The 9234-nt window shown below is 46.9% G+C and overlaps 1 protein-coding gene across 1 annotated transcript in view; it reads right to left on the reverse strand.

Moving 5' to 3' along the window:
- Positions 1-8140, reverse strand: part of SUN1 (Sad1 and UNC84 domain containing 1) — a 43095-nt gene extending 34955 nt beyond the window's left edge. The window contains exon 1 of the mRNA XM_061153853.1: positions 8063-8140. The gene's annotated coding sequence lies outside the window, so the exon portion shown is untranslated. The remainder of the gene's footprint in view (positions 1-8062) is intronic.
- Between the last annotated feature and the right edge of the window lie 1094 nt (positions 8141-9234).

Consider the following 9234-nt stretch of genomic DNA (forward strand, 5'->3'; position numbering starts at 1 on the left):
GGTTGTCAACGTGCACCTGTGCGATCTGGTATTTCTTTACTACATGCCTTGTAGAGAAGAATTTTAAATCTGAAATTCAGAGGTGCCCTTTAAAAATTAGTACTATAGTGATTTCTTAAAAATCAGTACTGTATCTTATTGGTGATTTTGGCCTCACTGCAGGGCATGTGGGATCTTAGTTCCCTGACCAGGGACTGAACTCGCGCGCCCTGAGGTAGAAGCGCAGAGTCTTAACCACTGGACTGCCTGGGAAGCCCTGAGTACTCTACTTTAACATAATCACTTGCTCAGACTTAATCCTGTTAAAACTACATAACATAGAGACTAGGTGAAAAAAAAAAAAACTACATAACATAGAGACTAAAAATATTAGTTATATTTGTCTACAGATTAGAAATAAATATAAACTGGCTTAGAAATGATTGTTTTCCAAAGATCATATTCAATGTAATTACTTCCACAACATAATAAACAGGAATTGGCATTACCTACCTGTTTTCATTTTAAGGAAGCAAAACATTGCTAGTTTATGGAAAACTATGATTTATACTTGTAAAGAGTCGGACATGACTGAGCAACTTTACTTACTTAAAAAATAACCTCGTTATTTAAAACAGCTAATCAGAAACAAATGAGTATAACCTAAAAATACATGAAAGATCTTTACAGAATATTATATCTGTTTTATATATATACTTGAATATATTTTTAAAACTTCAAGAAAAATACTACACTAAATTTAATTGTAAATTTCAGAGAATGAGACTACCCCGTCTGGGACTGTTCAACATTTTTTAAAGAGTAGGTCTGCTAAATGGGACAAGAATCTGAAACAAAACAGATACGTGTGAGTGTGACTGAATCACTCTGCTGCACATCTGGAATTAACACAACACTGTTCATCAACTATGCTCCAGGACAGAATAAAAAGTTTTTAAAAATAAGGAGTAGGTTTTGGTCTTATAATTTGAACAATTAATCCAGTAACTATTATTTTCAAAAAGAAAAAGAAGGCTGGTCTTCATCTGTGAAGCGGTGTGAGGTGGCCTGACCTGGGGTTAGGGTTAGGTTCAGTGGTGGGAGCCTGGCCCTCGCGCTGCGGCAGGACTCGGCCAGTCACCACCCCCCGCCTGCCCAGCTCGAGAGTGAGAACACCCAACAGGAGTCAGGTATTAGCAGCAGCAACTCTGTACTGACAGCTGCCAGCCAAGATCTGAGGTTTCTTTTTTCAGAAATGATGAAGTAGGAAAAGAGGCAGGCTGGAGAGCTTTGTTTACATAATAGCAGCGTTTTCGGGGAAATAACTCCTTCTACATGGAGATGCATTATCACCTGCTTACATCTCCCAATGACACGCGCTCCAGAAGGTTTTAATAAAACCTGTGTTTCCTCTGACAGGGAGATCTGCCTCAGTGTTTCAGCAAAGGCAAATTACTTACTTTCTGCCTATTACTGTAAAGGGTTTTTCTTTTTAGAAGACAGAAAACATGACCCCACAGTTCTCAGACCCAGAGTGCACTGAGTCTCCTTCCAGCGGTGCGGTCAGAAGAGCTGCGCCCGGCACCTCCCCTGCTAAGAGTTCAGTGACAGCAAGGGACGGAGGGTCTTCCGGAGCAACGCCGGGTGGTGGTCCGGGGCCCCCACACCCCACAGGCTCCTCGGGACACTAGAGGAAACTCTGACAGGTGAAAGCCCTCTGTCTCATCCCACGGGAGGCTTGTCTCTTTCTCACCGTCGCACAGGACTTAGGTCGCACATGCCTGGGCTGGCCCCCGTCTGTTGCTGAATAAACGTGTGTGACAGGCCCAGGGGTGAGCCCTCCCCTGCACTCAGCCCTCCTCTGGAAGGCCTTCCTAACCCAGAGCCTGGGAACAGGCTGTCATGGATTCTGCTGCCCACGCAGATCTGACCTCTGCACTCCCCACCATTTTTAACTTATCTAATCCATCTGTTGCTCCTTTGTATACCTGAGGCAGGCATCTGATTCTACTTCTGCACGTCACCCACTGAATTCAAGGGGAGCAACCACTACCCCCCCAGAACAGCGGCGCCCTCCCTTGGGCCAGCCCCCCACCCCCTGACCATCTCTCGCTGGCTTCCTGGGAGCGAGCACCCCTAATTTCCCCCTATCCAGTCTTGCCTCCTCAAGCCAGAAAACTGCCAGAATGATCCAAAGAGAGATTCAACCATCTCCCTCCCTTCAGATCCCATGGCTTCCCAGCACCCACGAATGAGACCCCTGTCCGGGGCCCCATCTCCCACCACCACATCACAGTTTCACCAAGAGCCGGGCCCAGGCAGCCCTCTCCCTCTGCTCCATTTACCTACAACTCTGGTGCCCTTCTCTTGTCTGGGACGCCCTCCTGATCCTGATTCCCACTCCCTTGGTCTCCTGCCACCCCAACTGCTCCCAGGTAACTTCTATGCACCTTCCGGCTCTAGCTGAAAGACCACCTCCAGGAAGCATCCAACTTATGTGCCAATTTTAGAGGTCCCTGGTGTTTAACCACATAACAGAACTGTGGTATCTGTTGATCAATGAGTCTTTCTCTCCAACTAGACCGTGAACTCTCTGAGGGCAGGAGCTAACCCTGACTTGTAGAACCAATGAATATCACACAGGTGCCTAGAGAAATGGGAGAAGTCGTCGCTATCACACTGCTTTGCCTTTAACCTGAAAATACTCCTGGTTCCCCTCATCCCTCTCTTGGCACCCCCACCCCATGCTGGATGAACTCCTAAAGAGCAGTAAGGGCTCTACACATCTGGTCCCCAAACTCCTTCTCCTAATTAACCTGAAGCACATCGTGTGTTTCCTCATCTAATCAGAACTGTGGTGTCTGCTGCTTCATTTCCAACTATAACTGGGAACAACCAGAAACAATAATTATAGGATTTTACTGCTGCTATAAATGAAAACACTTAATCCACACCATTTCGGGATCACCCTTTCTAATGCTCTGTCCTCCTGCATGTGAAGCACAGGGCTAAAAGTGACTGTTCACCAGTATTAACAGGGTTTGTACCATAAACAGCAAGTAAAGGAACCTTTAAACGGACGTTTTTCATGTTTTAGATGAGGCTCCCATCTTCCAATAACATTAAAGACCAAACAAAGAAAACAGAATGACTAAGAGCAAAGCAACTAGGCAAAGCACTCTTGTTTTGAAGCTGTGTGCGCCCTGGGGAACCCCTCACGCCACCCTGGGAACCACTGATCTATGCTTAATTACTCTCACACGACTCAAGTCTTGGCCCTGCAGCTTTACTCTGCACAAATATCTAAAACCATCTGTCACAAGGTTCTTACTCCCTAAACTAAAATTCAGTCAATAATGGTTCACCGAGTGCCCCTATGCCACTAAATGAAAAACACAGCACTCAACTAACACACAGGATTACAGATACAGCTCAAACTGCAAAACTGACCAACAAGCCCCACAGGCCATTTAACAGAGCAGCGAGTTACAGCACTGAGTATAATGAACAGCAAGTCACAGACAGCAGCACTGCGGTCTACACGTTTTCTTTGTCCATCCTAAATTTATTTTGGCCCAAAGGAAGTATAGTTTCAAATGGAGCCGGTCTAGTCTCTTCTATCTGGACATCAAGTGGGCTAAGCTGTCCAAAATAGCAATGAGTTCCCAATTTAGGAAGAAAGGGAGGAAGCAAATGCAGGTGTTTTCAGTCAACAAGATAATGCTGCAACCCTCCTGCAGGAACCACAGAGCACAACTACCCTCCAAAATATTCACAGCAACATCACGTGTGCTTGACTGGAATTACTGTTTTGTTTCCACTGCCCTGCGAACCCCAATGTGGGTGCTCAAGTTTTGGATGTGTTCAGGACCACTCAGCTTGAGTCAACGTGGGCTGCATGAAATACCCTGCAGTTCTCTGGGTTCTCACCTCTCCTTGAAATACAGAGGTACGGACAGATGTTGCAATGCTGAAGCTGGCTTCATCCCGCCAGCACTGCTACCAAAAGTGCCTGGCATTTACTGAACAGGAGAAAAAACAATACGAAGAAACTTGGAAACAAGAAAACAAATGGATGAATGAAAACTGACATAGGCCAGAAAAAGCGGAATCATAAGCTTTCAATGAGGAGCACTGAGAAATAACCCAGTTTTCATCATGGACCCCCAAAGTCTTAAGATGGTGACACCTGTAAACACTTGGAAGTAAAGACGTAGAACGGAATCAAAATATAGGACGAATCAAACAATGAAAGTCTGTTTAAGAAGCAACTAGGCAAAACCATGTGATCATCTCAACTGGTGCAGGAAAAGCATCTGTCAAAATCCAATAGTTCTTCGTGACAAAAACATTGAACAAACTAGGAAAAGAGAACTTCCTCAATCTGACAAGGGGATTTATTAAAACTCACAGCTAACACCACACTCTATGGTGAAAGGCTGAAAACTTTCCCCTGAAATCAGAAACAAAACAAGGACATCACTTTTACCACTGCTATTCAAGACTGTACTGGATCTAGCCAGAGCAATTAGGCAAGGAAAAAAAAAAAAAGATGGCATCCAAATTAGAAAACAAAAACTAGGACTTCCCTGGGTGGTCCAGCGGCTAAGACTCTGAACTCCCAATGCAGAGGACCTGGGTTTGAGCCCTGGTCGGGGAACTAGATTCCACAAGCTGCAACTAAGACCTGGTGCAGCCAAAACTAATAAATACATAAATTAAAAAAAAAAAAAGCAAAAACTAAAACTGCCTCTATTCACAGATGGCATTATAGAAAATCTTGAAGAATTCACAAAAAACTATTAAAACTAATAAACTGAGCCACGTTAAAATTGCACGATACAAGATCAAAACACAAAAATAAGTTATATTTCTATTTATTACCAATAAACAATCTAAAAGCAAAATTAAGAAAACAACTGCTCTTAAAGTAGCAACAAAAAGAATAACAAACTTAGCCAGAGGTTGTGAGTTTGTTCCTCACCTGGAGCACCAAAAAAAAAAAAACAACAACAAACTTAGTTGAATAAGTTTAAGAAAGTATAAGACTGGTACACTAAAAATGATAAAATATTGCTGAAAGAAATTAAAGACATAAATGAACAGAAAGAGAGCCCCATTCATATGCTGGAAGACAACGCTGTTAACCAGACAATACTCCCCCCTAAGTAAGCATAGATTCAATGTACTTTCAAAATCACAAAGGCCTTTTTTGGTAAATATGGTAAAGCTTATACTTAAATTCATATGAATTGCAATGAATCCCAAACAGCCAAAAACAATGTTGAAAAAGAACAAATTTGGAGAACTCACACTTTCCAATTCCAAAACTTACTTCACAGTGTATTCCCGTCATAATGACAGACATATAAACTAACAGGACAGAATTAACAGTCCAGAAATAAACTCATACATTTAATGGTCAACTGACGTTCTATGAGGGTGCCAAAACTAGTCAACAGGGAAAGAACAGTCTCTTCAACAAGTGGTGCTGGGACATCTGGACATCTACAAGTGAAGCTGGACCCTTACCTCACCTCATATACAAAAACTGACTCAAAATGAATTAAAGGCCTTCATTTATGAGCTAAAACTATAAAACTCTCAGATTAAAAACATAGAGATTTACCACCACGACCTTGGATTTGTCAAGTCTCTTAGATAAGACACCAAAAGTTTGAGCAACAAAGGAGAAAATAAATGTGGCTTCATCAAAATTAAAAGTTTTGTGCATCAAAGGACACTATCAACAGAGTGAAGAGACAACCCAAAGAATGGAAGAAAGTATACACAAATCATGTATCTGAAAGGGTCTAGTATTCAGGAGATGTAAAGAACTCTTACAACTCAACAAAAAGGCAAATAACCCAATTACACAATGGACAAAGGACTAGAATGGACATTTTCCAAAGGAAGATATATAAAAGGCGAACAAATACATAAAAAGATGATCAACATCATCAGTTACTATGGAAATGCAAACCAAAATCAAACTGACACACCACCTCACAAGTACTAGGATGGCCATAATAAAACAATACAAAATGGAAAAAGTGTTGGAGAGGATGCAGAGAAAGTGGAACCCTTACTGTTGACGGGAATGTAAAATGGTGCAGCTACTGCGGAAAATAGTTTGGTGGCTCCTCTACAAATTAAATATAGAGTTACCATGTGACCCAGCAATTCCACTCCGTTACTGACACATACCCCAAAAATGAAAACAGGTGCTCAAACAAAAACTTGTACACAAATGTTCACAGCAACATTATTCGTAATGGACAAAAAGTGAAACAACTCAAATGCCCACTAACAGATGAATGGATAAGCAATTGATATATTTGTACAATGGAGTATTATTCAGTTGCAAAGAGGAATCCAAGTTCTGACACACTCTACAACATGGATAAACCTTAAAAACATTCTGCTAAAACAAAACAAAACAAAACAAAAAAACATTCTGCTATGTGAAAGAAGTCAACATAAAAGGTCACATACTGTAATAATCCATTTGTATTAAAAAAAAACAAAATCCAGAACAGACACATTCATAGAAACAGAAAAAACCTTAGCAGCTGCCAGAGGCCAGGAGCAGTGGGTAATGGGGAGTGACTCCTAATGGGTACCGGGCTTTCATCTAGAGTGACAAAAAAGTTCTACAACTAGGCAGTGGTGATGGTTGCAGAGCACTGTGAACAAACTCAATGCCAAGGCACTGTACAGGTTAAAACATAAATTGTATGAGGTGTTTTTTACAACTCAAAAAAAGGAAAAAAAGCAGTTAGCTACACAGCATGGTTCCCCTTCCTGCCTCCCCCTAGAAAAGACTGGAGCATAAAACCAAGGGCTCTCTAGACCTGCAAGTAAGTACAAGGGGCAGTCGAGTTATAGAATGCCTTCCTGCAACGGGGGATAAGAGAGCATTTCCTCGCTAATTTGTGAAGCCCACAGCCACAGTCTTCCACCCTACTTTTAAAATGAGGCAGAAGATTGGGAAGCCTTTCTCTGGACCTCTAGAAAGTCCAGTCAAAGGACCCAAGGGCAGCGACACTGAGTATGGCTCAAGGAAACCCAACCCGTCCTCTCAGCCAACAGTGACAGGACCAGCGCGGGTGCAGAGCTCCCCAAGGGCTGGGCAGGGTCCCACTCTCAGATACCCCGATGTTTCAGGACAGGAGGACTCAAGCAAGCCAAAACTTAGGCCACGGACGAAGAATGAGACGCCAAGGCATTCAGAAACAACATGACACAAAATTTTGGAGGAAAAAACAGTAACGATCAACAAACCCCTGGGAAATGGTAAAATCCGAAGGCCAAAACAAAACGGTCAACAAATGAATTAGGAGATTAAGGAAATCTAGAAAGTCAAACAAGAAGACAACGGTGGAAAATAGGAGAGATAAAGACGACAAATCAAGAGGTCCAATGCCCAAATACAGTAGCATTTCCAAACACACAGAAAAAAAAAAAAAAGAAAAGAAAAGAAAAAGTAGAAAACTATCAAAGCAAATAAATCGAGAAAATTAAAATTCTCCAGAACTTCCCAGTCACCCCGCGTTTCCAGACTTAACTCTGAAGTGTCCGATGAAACGGATGAAAACACACGCGGACGGCTCACGTTTCGGAGCCGCGAGGGCGGGGCGAGGGAACGGGTCGGGCACTGAGGACCCGGCGCGGTGCCGGGCACCAGGCCTTGCCGGCCCGACCTCGGCCCCCGCCCGCATCGGCGGGCACGCGCGACCCCGGGCCGGAGCGGCGAGCCGGGCGCGCGAGCCGAAGGCGGGCGGGGGGCGGCGGACCGCGGAGCGGGCGGCGGGCGCTGAATAAGCGCCGGGTGAGGCGCGGGGCGCTCGGTCGGCAGAGGGGACGCGGCCTGAGGAGGAGCGGCCTCGGGGGGGGCGGTCCGACCAGGGTCCGGCGGTGCCGCGCACGTCCCGCGGGCGGGGACGACCGTCTGAGGAGGGGGCGCGGGGGCCGCGGGGCTGAGGAGAGGCTGCGGCCGCCCCTGCCCCGCCGCCCGGAGGGGCGCCGGGGCCCCGGGCCCACCGCGCCCGGCCCTCCCACCCCGAGCCCCGCCACAGCTCACCTGCCTCGCGCCGCGCTCGCCGCCGCCGCCGCCGCCGCCTGAGGCCTTGTCTGCACCGCCCGGCCCGAGACCGTGCCCTGCCAGCCAATCGCGCGCCGCGCCGGGGAGCAACGCGGACGCGCACCAATCGCGGGCGCGCCTCTGGAAGCTCCTCGGCCAATACAGAGGCGGCCTCCCGAGGGGCCCACCCAATCGACAACGGAGGCCGAGCCGCGGGCGGGGAGGTGGGCGGGCCCCCAAGGCGGCGCGCGCGGGGACGGGCGGGGCGAGAGGGCTCCGAGGAGGCGCGCAGGGTTTTCGTGCCGAGCGAAACCTCGGGCGCGGGAGGACGTCCGTCTCGACTCCGAGCAACCAGGCCGCCCTCCCTGCGACCCCCGTCCCCGCGCCTCGTGGCTGTCCCCGCGCCCCCGGCCCCGACACCCCGTACCCGTGCGGCCTCCGAGCTCCGCCCGCGTCCCTAGGCGTCGCAGGTGCGCTCCTCCGAGGCGGGAGGTGGCGGAGTCGGGCTCTCAGGCCGCTGCTCCGGGGCCTGCGGAGGACACATGCGCCTTCCTAGCCTGCAGCCTTCTCCACCCACGGATAACAACAGACCACTCTCCGGTGGGGTGTTGCGCTGTTTGATCCCGACCTTTATTATCTCTTTGAGTTTCAGAACCGATTTGCCAGGTAGATGAAGAAGCTGTTATGATCCTACTTTACAAAAGAGGAAACGCGGCTCCAGCAGGTTAGCGGGCAGGTGAGGGTGAGAAGACTGCCCAACTGGCCTCTCACGGAAAGACTTCCAGCGCGGCAAAGAAAAAACCAGTTGCAAGGGCTATTTTAATGAGAACGTATTTATTACAATAATGGCAGTGGACTAATGCAGTGTTAGCTGGCTGTCTTTGTAGGGTTTATTAAGAGAAAGGATGGCCTTTTTCTTCTCTTATTTTTCTAACTCAGCACAGGGGCTGTGTCTTTAGGTGAGCTCGCAGGAAGTCATATCCCCGGTATAAATTTCACAAATGCCTTTTTATAAGCAGGGTAGGTGGTCAACAGGAGCAGTGCAGAGAGAGGAGAGAAGGGTGTGTTTTTTGTGTTGTGTTTTGGTTTGTTTTTTGAGTGTTGCCTGGGAGGGCGGAGCGGGAGTGGGGTGTAAGGCAGGGGGAGGAGTGGATTGAGGAGAATAAATATCC

This window comes from Dama dama, chromosome 10, assembly GCF_033118175.1.
Source record: "Dama dama isolate Ldn47 chromosome 10, ASM3311817v1, whole genome shotgun sequence".
NCBI classification, from domain to species: domain Eukaryota; kingdom Metazoa; phylum Chordata; class Mammalia; order Artiodactyla; family Cervidae; genus Dama; species Dama dama.